At 41.1% G+C, this 15,342-nt stretch overlaps 1 long non-coding RNA gene across 1 annotated transcript; it reads left to right on the top strand.

Annotated features, from left to right (window-relative positions):
- The first annotated feature begins 6 nt into the window (after positions 1 to 6).
- Positions 7 to 2,482, top strand: LOC137188342 (uncharacterized). Its single transcript, XR_010929365.1, has 3 exons — positions 7 to 1,433; positions 1,825 to 1,948; positions 2,050 to 2,482. It is a non-coding gene; the product is annotated as an uncharacterized lncRNA (long non-coding RNA).
- The last annotated feature ends 12,860 nt before the right edge of the window (positions 2,483 to 15,342 follow it).

Raw genomic sequence — 15,342 nt, 5'->3', positions numbered from 1 at the left:
ATGTTAATATAAACACATATTCTGATTACAGATTAATCACAGCAGGGATATTTCGGGAGAAATATTTTAATATGGTTAGTGTGGGAAAGTTGTCAGTTTTACTCAAATTGGCTTTAAAGTGGCACCAATCAATATTTTTATATTAACAATGAAAGAAATGACTAATGTGACAGATGTTGCTTGTCATAATAAACCCACATACAATCGTCACCTAGTCTGCAGTTGTCCTCTAGTCTACAGAGCGCAGACTTCACTGTTCTCTCATCAACCTTGTTTCCAGCAGCAGCAGGCAGCTGTTTTCAGCAAACAAACTCTGATAAATCCACTGCACACTGGCCAAAAAAATAACTAAAAAAAAACTCAATAAATGTGAGTCAGGTTGCTCCATGTCTCCATGTTTTTGTGGCATTTTAGCCCTCTCACTTAAGATGTGAGGGAGAGATGCACAGTACATATGATTGTAAGAAATCAGTTACTGATTAGATGTTACAGGTGATCAGGTGAAACAATCATTTCTATACCGGAGTTTACTCTTTATTGGTCCTCCCTCAGTCAAGCCGGATGAAGGCCACCTGGGAGAGAACACAAGACATCATGTGGGAAATGTCAAAGGTTATGCATATCATATCCAGCAGGGGGGAGCATGTGACAGTGTTAAATTATTCCTATTAATTATGAGTCATTTTGATCATAACCACGATTACTAAACAATTAATTTACAAAGTATCAGTACATGCAGTCATACTGTATATTTCATAAATAGTAAAAGTCTGTTGCCACCAGTAAAAATGTCTCATGTGCATGAAGTGTTGCTGCAGTGAAGCCAACTTGCATTTGTATTGGATTTCTATTGATGCCATATAACATGAGAAGTCAGAGGGTGACAGATTAGTCTGTGAATGTTGTCCCTCAAAATGAACTGTCAGAGAGAGAGTAGTTGGCAGTTACATGTTCCGTTTGTCAGCAAGTGCATTTAGTGCAGCTAAATGACTTAGCAGCAAGATGAATGGTGGAAAAAAGAGGAAGGGTAGAGCAAAGAGGGCAAGAGAGAGAAAGAAACATAAATAAACGTGCTAGCTAGCTAACGTTCGCTTCCTAGCTAACGTAGCTAATGTTACCGATGTGTCATCACCGTCCCCTGTCAATGTTAGACTGAAAGAATGTAAAAACATTTGTTCACAGGTAGACAGCAGTGTCGAGGATGTTGTGGCAGAAGAAGCTGTGTCAGAGGACATAAAGCGCCTTGATGAAATCGAGGATTTTGTTCATGACAATGTCACCAAGCAGCAGGAGAGAACAATGAAGGGAATGAAGCAGGGTGCTCCTAAACCTGGCTTCAAAATAGGGGACAAGGTGTGGAGACAAAATGTAAGAAGCCAACAGAGAAGGTACCTCACTAACGCCAATACATGCACACGCTTCAGTTGAAAAATGTAAGTAGTATAATATAGACTTTTTTTGTTTGAATAGTAATTTTTACAAAATGCAGTAAATCTTGTACTATAATATCGATGGTAATAATGTTATATAATGTAGTATTGTATTTTCTTCAGATGTGCAGGAAGCATGTGCATGTACTTCTTTCCAAAGTATTGAAAACAACAAGGAGAAATCATTCATTTCCATTCCCTAATTGCTAATATTTCAACAATGACAGATAAAATACTTCCAATACAATTGCCTTAAGTCATGCCAGGACATTCAGAAACAGGGTTAGGGTTAGGCTTAGGGTTAGAAACACTAGAAAACGATGCAGTTGATAGTATTACAGTGAAACTGCCTCTGTGTAATACACAATGCCATCTTTGTGACAATTTTTTATAGGTGATCAACGCATATTTGAAGGTGCTTGTACAGAAATACAACCAGTGCAATGTTGGTGAAGCAGCTGTTATTGACACCTATGCTATGACGGCAATCTGGCAAAAAAAATTTTGGAAGAAGCCGGGTATGTACTGGATTGTTATGACTTCGTATTGTGTAAATGTTGCAAATATGCATTTTTCAATTAACAAGGATTTTTTGTCTGTTTGTTTTGACTGCTTTCAGATTGATCCAGTGGCACACAAAGTTATTGTGGGAATTGTGATTGAGAACCATCACTGGATGTTGGTGGTGAGAACAAGCTCTGTATCTATAGTGATGTAAACACTACATAATTAGCCATTTACTTGATAAATTTGGTCATGCATACATGCTATCAGTTATTATTAAAAAGGTCTACACAATACCCTACATTGTAGAATTTCACTAATATCACTAATACCATGGGGTTCCTGCCTAATGTATGTTGTGTTTCCATGTGAATAATAAAAGGTTATGTACCCACATGAGAAAAGAACCCTTTTCTTGGATCCACTTGGGGAAAGTACAGGAAAGACTAAGGTGCGCCTGGAGTCTACAAGGAAAATGTGACTCAAAAATGTAGTTGTCCTTGTGTTCTGTGAGTTGTTAAATGATTATGTGCAGCAGTGTTCACATTTGTACTTGAGTAGTGCAACCCATTCCAGCCAGCTAATCTAACATTTGTCAGTCCATTGCCATATGCATAACTTATTCTCACATTTTTAAACACTTTTACTTTTTCACTTAGTGCAAGACAATATGAGGCAGATATAATAGACATTTAATCTTTTTTTTAATGTACTCCAACTGTACACTAGGTCTCAAATTGTTCATGCAATTCAGTGGATATTTTTATCCAAAGCAGTTTAGTGTACAATAAGTGTGCAGACTTTTAGCATGTATCTGTCTCTGTCCTGTTGCCAAAGGAAATGTGTGTTGGGGGGGATTCAACATCTGTTGAGGCCCATGTGAACATGCTACAAAGTGAGTATCGGAAGACACATCCAGACATCAACTGTCAAAGACCGCATGGCAGAAACATTCTCCTAGAGTTGTTGCGAAATAATGGAGGGGATGCCCGTGAGAGGCAAACCTGCTTTACCACCTGGGCTTTCCGAGAAAGGTGACTTGTACACCAAACGACGATGGAGGCAAGTTCAATTCCTCTCAGATCTCTTGGCACAGATGGATTCTGGAGTACTTACCACTGCTACAGGAATGACAACGGTGGTCAAAGGAGGAGTACCTTCCCCAACGACCAAAGTCCTGGTTGTTGGGGAAGGTACTGCAGACCTTTCCTGACACACAAAGACTAGTGTGATCTGTCAAAGTTCAGACCAAATGTAACATACTGGAACAACCGGTCACAAAGATCTGTCTTCTGCAGGAAGCTGAATAAAGACTGATGTAAAACCCATATCCCACAGTAACAATTAGGGGCTGGTGTGTTGTAGCCACAGGGCTGGCTAATAGCATAGGCCATATAGGCGGCTGCCTAGGGCGCCATGTAGCACATTGTAGTAAACTAGATTGACATTGAAATATCATATCAATAAATTAGGTCTCTACTGTTGTAAAATAGCAGCAATTAATGAAAAAAATGATGCTGTAGCAGAAAAACTGCTGTTTTACCATCAGTGAGTTCTGTGACATGTTATGATTTACACCTACCCCAGCAGAATGTGTGTAAATATTTAGTTGCTACTCAGAGTTATGCTGTAACTTATCTCCATAGTGCAAGCTTTTCTTTTAGTAATGCATAAATCACAACTTAGTAATAATTTATGTCACATCTAGGTTTGAACTTATACACAGCTGGTGCAACAGGCTGCAGCTGTTGTTTGCGCCACTCTGCAGCTACATGTTTTTGCTTGTAATAATCTAATATCTACTCTATAACTGTCCAGATGCACTCAGGAAATATATGCAGAGGCCCCCAGCTGCTGGAGAAGTTACACCTGATCTCCCATCTACACCACTCTCTGAAGTTCAGCCAGTCATTTGGGGTCTCTGTGTAAATTGATGACACACTGCTATGTTGTCATTATTATTATTATTATTATTATTATTATTATTATTATTATTATTGAATGTTACAGTTACACATTGTTGCTAAATAAATGTAGGTTTTAGTCAAATTAAACAAAGTTTATCTTTAAGCTGCTCCACCCCTGCTGAACATCAGCATCTACTTGTCATAATAATAATAAATACAGGGCAGGAATTATACCACGGCCAAACAGCCAGTGCCATGGATGCCCCGGAGTGTGGCTGTAATGCCCCTTCTAGCATTAACTACCCACACAGCCAGTTTGGCGTGCCCTGTTTTGAACTAGCCATTGTGTCCTTAAAAGAAAGTTGCAGATTTCCTCATTTAAAACCATGACACAGCAAATAAACAGACTCAATGTTTCTCCCACTCCCGCCAATATATGTGTAACGTTAACATAAACATTAACAGCTAACCCCTTAGCTAACATTTAACATTATGTGCACAGGCAGCTTAACAGTGCACAGTGTTTATACACATTTGGCCCTACTTACGCCCGGCGCAAAGCGGTGTCAAGCGCAACGCAAGTGTCTTTGCTAGTTTAAGATCGACGCAGTTGTCATTTTCCCGTCCAGCGCCCACATTGTTTAAATAGCAAATGCACTTGCGCCCGTCTGAGTGCCCATGGTCGTGTTGGTCTTAAAGTGAGGTGTGGTATATTTATTCCCTGGGATGAAAGGATAAGCTTGCACCTTGAGGAGCCATAATGCCGGATGAAAACAAATGCGAGGTAGAAGACTTTCAACATTTTAATGGCTTCAAAATTCTCAATGTCTTTACACACAAGTGAGTGACATCGTTGGTGGGTGAATTCTGTCCGCCAACGGCAGGCAGAGCCAAGATACCATAAACGAGCATGAAGTGCTGCAGAAGTCATCACTCCATCTTCCCTGAAACGTCCAGATTTTTACTCAGTTTTGTGGTCATACTGTACCTTGTAATAACATAACAGGTACCTAGTAGTTAAATAATAACTAAAGTATTAATTCTCTCTAAATTCCTCCCAAATTTCCAGATTATTGCTCAGTAGGTCGTGCACACTCTGTAATAATAGAATAGGTACCTGGTGGTTAAATAATAACTACAGTATAAGTATTTTGTAAGTTCCTAAATTGTTACCCCCTTATTCCATAATTTCACATCTTGTTCCCCTGTACCTACATATATGTTTTGGTACGTACTGCACTGGTACACCGTGCGTACAAAAGATTACACCGTAACTGCGGAGTAATTACACTGTACGTTGCAGGCTGTAATCTAAAGCGTTACCCCTTTCTCACCTAACTAGACAAGCTGATATTTCAGCTTCAACGACAGATGTTCCTTTATTTCTAGTTTTACAATCAAATCCTTTAACATTAGGTTTGTTTCTGTGGAGTGCACTGTGTTAAACATTATTTATATTTGTTAAATGTTGTGTTTGCTTATATGTTGTGCATGCAAGACATGAGCTGTTAAGGTACAGAAGGAAACACCAGTGGTGGAAGAAGTGTTAAAAGTAAAAGTGCTAGTTGTACCAGTACTAGCATGATATATTATATCAACTATATATTATAAAAATGGATTATTAATACTGAGCATCAGTGTTAGAGCAGCATGTTACTGTTGTAGCTGCTGGAGGTGGAGCTAGTTTCAACTCCGTTATATACAGTTAGCTAGTTTAGTCCAGTGGTTCCCAACCTAGGGGTTGGGCCTCTCCAAAGGGTCACCAGATAAATCTGAGGGGTCGTGAGATGATTAATGGGAGAGGAAAGAAGAAAAAACAAAATTCTCAAATCTGTTTTCAGTTGGGTTTTTTTGCTGAAATATTGGATCATTTGAACATTTATTGAAATGAAAGCATGTGAGAAGTTTAGAGGGAAAAATCACTATTTGTTGGAGCTGTTAACAACTCATAGACATCTGACATGTGACACACTGCTTTTTGTGAGACGTCAAAAGCCAAAAAGGTTGGAAACCACTGGTTTCATCTTTAACAATGTGTTGTATTTTAAAAGCTTGTTATATTATCCATTGTATCAAATCTTCATCTGAAAAGTAACTAAAGCTGTCAAATAAATGTAGTGGAGTAGAAAGTACAATATTTCCCTCTGAAATGTAGTGGAGTGGAAGTATAAAGTAGCATCACATGGAAATACTCAAGTCAAGTACAATTACCTCAAAATTTATACAAGTACAGTACTTGTATAAATGTACTTAACTACAGTATCAAACTAAATCTCACAGCAACACTGATTCTCACATCAATTAAAGAGACCTTCAACACCGGCTAATTCTTGTCCTTTGAGGTGACCCTGAGGAACTTTTCAATTGACTTCCTCATGGAATTCAAATGTAGAGGTGTTCTTCCCACCTGTCTCACCAGCTCGTCATACTCCTGCCAGTCACACATTTATTTTATTAAAACATGACAAACAATTCTACAAATGCGTGAAAATACTTTGAGAAAACTGATTACCAACCTTTAAAAGTTGAGACATGTCATGTCTTAAGGCCTTGCATGTGGCAGGTTTGGACTTAATCAGCTCCTGCAGGTGAAAACACACTTTCTGATTTGTTCTATTACAACAGCAGCAGCAGCTCAAACACCACTCACACTAAAAAATCCTCCATTTCCCATCATGCAATGTGATATTGTCTTTTCTTAAACCATCTCTGCATGATAAACACCCAGATTTCACCTCCTATAAACTTTTGAACACAGATGGAAATAAAGTGCAGATATAAAATATATATAAATATCAGTGGAGTGTCAGAGATGAAGTTTTATTTAATTAATGTCCATGAATGTTCGAATGTATTCACTTATTTGCTTTTTCATTTCTGGATCTTCAAATAGAGATTTATTGACCTTCCACTGTTTAGTTCGCAGTGGTGCTGATTGCAAATTAAAGTCAAACTGAATGGGATTATGATCTGAGATAACTACTGGATATATTAGACTCTGTGTGTCACATTTCTAATCAAGAAACTTCAAATCAAGTGTTGAGTCAACTGAAGTGTGTTCCAGTCATGTCTCAAGTAAATCGAGAATGTAAATAAATTGTACATTACATGCAAACAATTAGATGTTTAATATGGGGTTAACTTTTCACAATAATACTGAGAAAAAGAAGAGAGAATCACAGCCAGGTCTGCTCAGGTAACAAGTACACTAATAAAATACAAATGTTTATGATTTCTGTGAATGTTCAAACTTTTGTCCATCTCTACATTTCTTTCAAAGACTGACAGAGTGGACATGAACAGTAGAGGGTCCGCTGTCCGGGCGGGAGGTGTCTTCATCTTCTGCACTGTACAGAGGCTGTGGCACAGTCTGCTTCTGTAAATACAATCACATGTGTAAATTAATTGTATATAGATCAGTTTGAGCTCAATGTATGTATATACAACTGCTGAAATACAAGAGAAAACTAACTTTCCTCCTTTGTTCAGTATGGTTATTATTGTTACTTCACAATAAACTTATATAAAGTTCAGATAATTATTGTTGTTGGCGCTGAACAGACGCTTTTTCGCTGTCTGTCCTTTGACTGTCTAGTAAGTTTTGTATATTGTTTGGTTTAATAATTGAGGCAAAAAGAGGAGTGCCATCTGACCTTTGCAAGGATGACTGTGCTCTCACAGTTTGCTGGCTTGTGAATTAGCAGATCTTGCACCCAGCAGCTATGCTGGGTGCAAGATCTTCTAGGGATTTGTAACTTTTAAACTATTTATCAATTTAACCAACATTTTAGCCAAAACTAGTAGCACTGCAGCAGGCACAGGCAGGTAACAGAGTGTGTTCCTCCCAAGATGGCACCCCCATACCAACATGCAATGTGGGGTGATGTACCTTCACATTCCATTTTCTCATAGACTTCCATACAATCAGACTTCTTTTTGGAGCCCCCCTTGCGGGCCATTAAAGAGACTGCAGGTTTAAGGCACTTGAATCTGGCATCACTTTTCAGACCTGGAACTACCTGCTTGGGGGCTGCGTACAAGGCCAGTATGAGATAAATAAGGCTTTTTTGTAAAAACTGTGAATCATGCAAAGCTACTCTAGTGGAGTCCAAAAATAAAATTTAGAGATGGAAATGAGGATAATAGGTCCTCTTTAAGTATAGTTTTGAGGTACTTGTACTTCCATTTGATGACAATTTCTACTTCCACTCTACTACATTTCAGAGGGAAATATTACACTCTCTGCTCCACTACATTTATCTGACAGCTTTAGTTACTTTTCAGATGAAGATTTGACAAATTGGATAATATAACAAGCTTTTCAAATACAACACATTGTTATTGTTTTTTGGCTTTTGACGTCATAAAAAAAAACAGTGTGTAGTCGGGGTCACATTTCAGATGTCTATGAGTTGTTAACAGCTCCACCAAATAGTGATTTTTCCCTCTAAACTTCCCACATGGTTTTGTTTCAATAAATGTTCAAATGCAAAACAGATTTGTGTATCAGAATTTTGTTTTGTCTTCTTTCCTCTCCCATTAATCATCCCACGACCCCTCAGATTTATCTGCCGACCCTTTGGAGGGGCTCGACCCCTAGGTTGGGAGCCACTGGACTAAACTAGCCTACTGTATATAAAGTAGTTAAAACTAGCTCCACCTCCAGCAATTCCAACAGTAACATGCTGCTCTAACACCGATGCTTCACTATTAATAATCTAATGATGTCAGTCAGAGGGACCAAACCACTACTTTTACTGCAATACTTTATCTACATCAAGCTCATAATACTGATGTACTTTTACTTTATCATGAAGGAATTCTACTTGTAATGAAGTATTTTTACATTGCTGTATTGGTACTTTTACTAAAGTAAAGGATCAGAGTACTTCTTCCACCACTGTGTGATTCAAAAAACCCTAATTTATTCGTGGATCATTGCCAGAATCAGGTTTATAAAAATATTTACTTCTCAAAATGTTTGCAGTTATTTCTGAGTGTAAAACAATCAAATCGTACAGATTTTATTTTTGAAAATCATTTTAGACATTTAAAAAGACACTAAATACTAGAACACAACTGGTCAAAGAATGCTGCCGGTGCCTAGCAACGGTTGCCGAACAACAGTTGCCGAACAACGGCCGTTGCTTGGGGGCGGGATTTATGGACAAGACAGTTCCATTGATCTGTGTGACATCACATTTTGGGAATTCTTTGATGCCTGTGACATCATGTTCAAATCCCTTGATGCTTTGATGTTGAAAGCTTTGATGTTGATGTTAAAAACCCAATAAGTGTCTCCCACAAACTGATTCTCAGCATTGTGTTAAACTCAGACATTAGTACGTGAAAACTGAGCCCAGTGCAGTTCATAAAGCCCAGTGCGGTTCATAGAACGGATCAAGTATCAAGCATTGAAGGTAACATCATAACAATTACCATGAATTCAACAGGAAACTTGTGCTCAGAAGAGATCCCGGTGGTCACAGTCAGCACTTTGCGCCTGCCGATCTGTGCATTTCTTTCAAAGATGACAGAAGGCCAGTGGATACTGCTGAAATCCGGTTCTCCTGACGACGCCACCAAAATCTTTTTGGCTGAGCTGCTGTTGGAAATCATACAAGAAATAACAAACACCTATTTGGCCTCACTCAGGAACACATGTGTGGCAATTTCTGAGGAGCAAGTTGAGGTCAAACTGGGTGACACACTGAGTCAGAGCTTTGCTGAGGCTCTGGACATAAAGGACCAAGACCAGTGTGCCACCCCCCCACGACTGACAAGCCTGCTGGCTAAGGAGGTTGCAGAGAGCGTCAGCTCTGCCCTCTCTGCTCGGAAGACCCCTGGGTCTGGAACAAGCCAGCGCATCACTCCTCCGCACAGACTTAACAACATGCTCAAACATGCTTCCAAAATGCTTAAAAAGTTTGCCGCCAAGATTAGAATTTGCACACCCCGGGGACATCGGCAGACAGTAAGCCAGACCACCTCCCTGGAGAAGACCAGCTTAGAGCTGTTACTGGAGGATCTGGAGAACAAAGACTTCAATTACATCTGTCGTTCACACGGGGAAGAGCTACAAACCCCAGAGGAGGAGCCAGAAGACGCAGAGGAGGAGCCACAAGACGCAGAGGAGGAGCCACAACAAGACCCATTTGTGGCTGAAACAGCTAAAGTAGTCCAGGAAATAATTGAGAGAGCTGTTAGTGATATCACAGTGCCTCTTTTGCAGGATGTAGCGGAGTCGGAGTACCAGCAGCTGCAGTCTGAATCCTCTTTTTACATTGAGGTTGTGTCAAATGACATCAGTGAACTCATTGCTAGTGAGGTCAGGTCTTTAACTCCACAATCCAAAGAGAAGCCTAGACTCAGTATGAGAGAAGCAAGCAGCATTATAAAGTCCTTATTTGTGAAGGTCCTCGCCAAATCATCAATACATCGCATTGTGGCAGAACTGAAGAGGAAATTCCGACACGAGTCCGAAGCTGAAAGCAGCCAGTCAATGCAGTCTCTCATTGATAGTTTGGAGTCGTTGCTTTTGGTGGAGAATGGCGATAAACAGAAAGACCAAGGTGGGAATGAGCTTAGCTTATTTCCCAGATATAAAACTCTTTCTGGGAATAACCTTGCGGTGGTCACCAACAAACTCACCGAAATGATGTACTCCTACATCAAATATGGGACGGTGACCATCCCAGAAGCCATCAGGAGGAAGGCAGCGGCTAATCCTGTGGTTAATCCTGCCATGTATCAGGACATATGGAAGAAAATCCGCTGCTTCCTGGCTCTGATCAACTGGTGGCAGAAAACCCAGGCTGCCAGCCACTCCGACAGACTCACGCTGGCTTTACAAGGCACTGAGTCAATTGCACAGAGTCCCTTAAAAGAGGTCGCAGAGGAGAACGCATGCCTGATACCTACTCCAGTGCCAGCCACTAAACGTAATAAGAAACGATCCCGACCTTCACAGAAAGTTGCAGGGGTACAGGAGGACACAATGGGGGAGATAAACAAGAAAGCAGTCCTGTTCCTCGTGGAGAGGCTGGTATCTGGGCTGTACAACAAGGCCAAATTGAGCTGGACCACAACGCAGCCAGAGGTCATCATTCAACGTCTCTTCCAGAGGATATGGGCCGAAGTTGAGGGAGCAGAGTTGAGAATAACCCCAGAGACATTTGAAGACCTCGACAAGGCGGTGATCAAACCCCTGTTGAAGAACTGGGGCTGTGCAACGTATCTGCTGATTTCAATCAATTTACAGGAGCCACAAGCCGAAAAAATCATCACCAACTATTTATGCCGCCACCTTACTGCAAAGAAACGGAGTGCCATCTCCAGGTTCTTTTCTTCGCTGGGAAAAGCCCTCTCAAAGCCCTTCAGACGGGCATAGAGTGTCAGGGTTATTTGGGGGGGGGGGGGGGGGGGGGGGTGTGGTTATTTAGGGGGTAGGTAGTAAAGAGCTTCATTTCTGCCTTACATCCATGTGAGGCAGGACTGGAGCTCTCAGGGTAATCTCAGGGATCAGCGGTGGTTCTATATCTGAGGGCCTCTTCTTCAGACATAGAGCCAGTGTTGAGGTTAGTTAGGGGGTGGGTAGCTTTCATCTTGAAGGGAAAAAGTGAGCTAGGGTTTATATTTTTCCTTCAAGATGAACGCAGGGGGTTATTTAGGGGGTGGGTAGCCTTTATCTTGAAGGAAAAAATGTGCCCAGGATTACTTTTTTCCTTCAAGATAAACGCAGGGGGTTAGTTAGGGGATGGGTAGCCTTCAACACAGTAAAGAGCTTCAGTCCTGCCTTACCTCCACGTGAGGCAGGACTGGAGCTCTCAGGGTAATCTCAGGGGTCAGTGGTGGTTCTATATCTGAGGGCCTCTCCTTCAGATGTAGAACTAGTGTTGAGGTTAGTTAGGGGATGGGTAGCCTTCATCTTGAAGGGAAAAAGTGAGCTGGAGATTACTTTTTTCCTTCAAGATGAATGCAGGGGGTTATTTAGGGGGGTGGGTAGCCTTCATCTTGAAGGGAAAAAGTGAGCTGGAGATTACTTTTTTCCTTCAAGATGAATGCAGGGGGTTATTTAGGGGGGTGGGTAGCCTTCATCTTGAAGGGAAAAAGTGAGCTGGAGATTACTTTTTTCCTTCAAGATGAATGCAGGGGGTTATTTAGGGGGGTGGGTAGCCTTCATCTTGAAGGGAAAAAGTGAGCTGGAGATTACTTTTTTCCTTCAAGATGAATGCAGGGGGTTAGTTAGGGGATGGGTAGCTTTCAACGCAGTAAAGAGCTTTAGTCCTGCCTTACCTCCACGTGAGGCAGGACTGGAGCTCTCAGGGTAATCTCAGGGGTCAGCGGTGGTTCTATATCTGAGGGCTTCCCCTTCAGACATGAAGCCAGTGTTGAGGTTATTTAGGGGATGGGTAGCTTTATCTTGAAAGGAAAAAGTGAGCTGGGGTTTAGGAGCTTCAGTCATGCCCTGGATGCAGAGCAGGACTTGAGCTCTCAGAGTCACCTCAGTGGTCAACAATGTTTCCTCACAACTGGAAAACAAGGTTTGAGTTCCTGTTGTTAGCCTTTCCGAGTCTGTGTGTTGTTTATTGAGGTGGTGTGGGTTTACCCCGGGTTCTCCGGTTTCCTCCCACTTTACTTCAAAACAGTTAATCAATTGGACACTCAAAATTGCACCCAAAAAGCTTATTGGTTTCATGAATATAAAAATGGAAAAAGTCATTCAATAAAAGTGTCTACATTCTCATATCTGCTTCAAAATCACTCTTTTCTTATTATTTGCATTTGATGTTGAGGATGAAGATGCTGATGAGGTGGATGGCAGCACACTGTGTGCCATTAGGAGTAATCTAGAGTTAGGGCATCAGCAGAGGCGCTGAGGGTGCAGGATATGTTCTGCCAGTATTTCATCTCTCCTGCTGGCCAAGTCCCATTGCAATATGACCATATGCGCTGTGCTCCACTGTGCAGACTTCTCCTTCAATCCTTTTAAAGTTATTGAACTGAACTTGTAAATAATGATTTAGGTAAAGTCTTTAATGTTTAAATTGTACATCTGTATAATTTGTAATAATTCCATGTTTAATTATTCAAGATTAAATTAAACTCCTAGTGCTTCAAATAAATACATTACATTTACCAAATGTCTTGTTAAATTATTGTTCATAATATTGATTAAATATCTAGGGTTCAATGGCATGGAAAATGTAGGCTCAGCCAGCAAAAATTACAAAAGGAGAAACGGTTACCTTAAACTGGACAGGTAAGGTTTTAAGATGCATATTGTTAAACAACATCAAGATTAACTGTTTCTTCTTTGTTTGTCAAATTTTTATTTAAAACCTAGTTTCTAGGTTGCCCTTAAACTGTAAAAATGACATGTTGCTAAAGGAAATGTAGTGATTATATTTTCTCAATATAGAACAGGAACAAGTACAATAAAAACAATCAACACCATATCAACACTCACCTCAAGGTAACATCAAAATAAATATATTATACATGTATTATACATACATACATAACCACATCACAGCTGTACATCATGTGAGTTGACATGTGGCTGCTGTGAATATGAAGCTCCAAACTCTGCCTCTTGGAGCCTCTCCTGCATTCTAACTTTGAGCCATGACTACCTGTCTAAAGGCAGTTGTCTCATGGCTGGAGCCAGGCTCATGAGAAACAAATGGACATCAAATCTCCTCGTGCTCCCTGGCATGCTGCTGCTCCCTTGTTTCTTTCCTTTCCAATTACTGCTCTAGGAAATCCCTGCTCTTCCTTTTGGTTGCCTTAGCAGTGGACTGTGGAGCTGCAGTAGCTGCAGTTGCAGTCATCTCTCCCTCACTCCCCTCTGCCTGCCTCCTCCTACCTGACTGTGTGAGTAACTGTGTATATAGTACTCGGGCATAAGGAAAGCTCTGTTTCGCTGTCGGCCATTTAGGACCTGTTACTGGCAGTTGCTCTCTGTCTCCAGGTTAAGCCCAGGAGCCAGATGGAGTCCTGTCTGAGGGAGGACGACAGCCTCAGGGAGGACGCAGCTGATCTGATGCAGTTCAAACATCAGGCTTAACAGTCAGAAATTCATGCTACGACACTATTTAAACATTCATTCACTGGTATAGTCAGACTGTGACAAGCAGCATGCCTGCACCCTATTGGGGTGGACCCAGGGACATATTTTCGTGAAGGCTCATCGACCAGCGCAAGCAGCGCTCCGACTGTTTGGTATTTTCCTGATCTTGAAACTCACTTTGTGCATCTGTGCGGTATTTTGGTGACCAGCACAGAGCGCACGGTGCATTGATGGGAGGAGAGGCGCTGACAGCAGCGCAAAGACAGTTGTTGTTTTTTGGTTAAAATTTGGTTCTAGATGTTGCCCTGAAAACAGACGTCTCAGAACCATGTCTATTTGTGGCGCAACGTCACACTGGTTTTGTGATTTTACCAACAGGATCAAACTAAATACTAAATACTAAATACTAAGTCACAGTCTGCACGCCTAACGCCTGGGCCACACAGCCTACTTCTACCTGAGCAGTGCGTGTGCATCGCTGAACTGCTGCGGCTCGCAGGCCTGCGGTATCCACACAGACAGCGTTGCTGCTGCGGTGCTGCTGCTGCCAGCTCTATCTTTCTACATAGAGTTTGAATTTTATATTGGCCATCAATAATAGCATGTTTCATATCATTTCATTATGAATTTCATTTATATTTAGTTTAACCAAAAAAAGGTTAAGAAGCGTGTGCTTGATTGTGAAAAATAAATAATAAATTATATGTGAGGGTTAGGGTTGGGTGAAAGCAGCTTTCTTTCTGACAGACATGGTGAGGTCTGGTTGGGGATACTGTGTGTCAGTCACACACTCCTCACACAGGACGTGTTTCTTTTTCATTGATTATACTGATTATTCCGCCAATTAATCCCTTGCTGTCACCACTCCAAGTGATTAATGATGTTGTCAATGGCGGCCGGGCAATATCCTAGAAGGCTTGAAAGTTTTGTCATGTCTTCCAGGCTCTCGTTGTGCTTTAATGTCTCCCCCACATTGAACAAAGACATGTGCTGCAATATCTCCACATTATCTAGGAGCCTTGCTTTTAGTTCATTTGCTAAGGAGATGGTGTAGCTCACACATCTCCTTCGCACACAGTCCTCCTCCTCAAGGGAGAAGTTCACCTTGGACTCAAATGTATAGCCAAGGTATGGCTTGGGAGAGATGTGTCCATCTATTGGCTCTTTGAGCATGTCAATTGTTGCCATGGGGTTGATGACTCTACTGCAGACAGACTTTATAAGCTTTATTAAACAGTCAAGCAGCTTGAGCAGATCCATCTGTTCCCCTTCAAAAGCCTTAACAGCAGACTGCACCTCACTAATTATAGATTTTAAAAAAGTGAGGTACAGGAGGTTCTGTGGGTCACTGTACATGGAGTGTAGAACATCTGCCATGTAGCAATGTTCACGTGCCATGGTGAGGTTAAAAGCAATTTTAATTCCTCCC

The sequence above is a fragment of the Thunnus thynnus genome, chromosome 8 (genome assembly GCF_963924715.1).
Source record: "Thunnus thynnus chromosome 8, fThuThy2.1, whole genome shotgun sequence".
Classification (NCBI taxonomy): Eukaryota; Metazoa; Chordata; class Actinopteri; order Scombriformes; family Scombridae; genus Thunnus; species Thunnus thynnus.
This window is presented reverse-complemented; position numbering and strand designations above follow the sequence as displayed.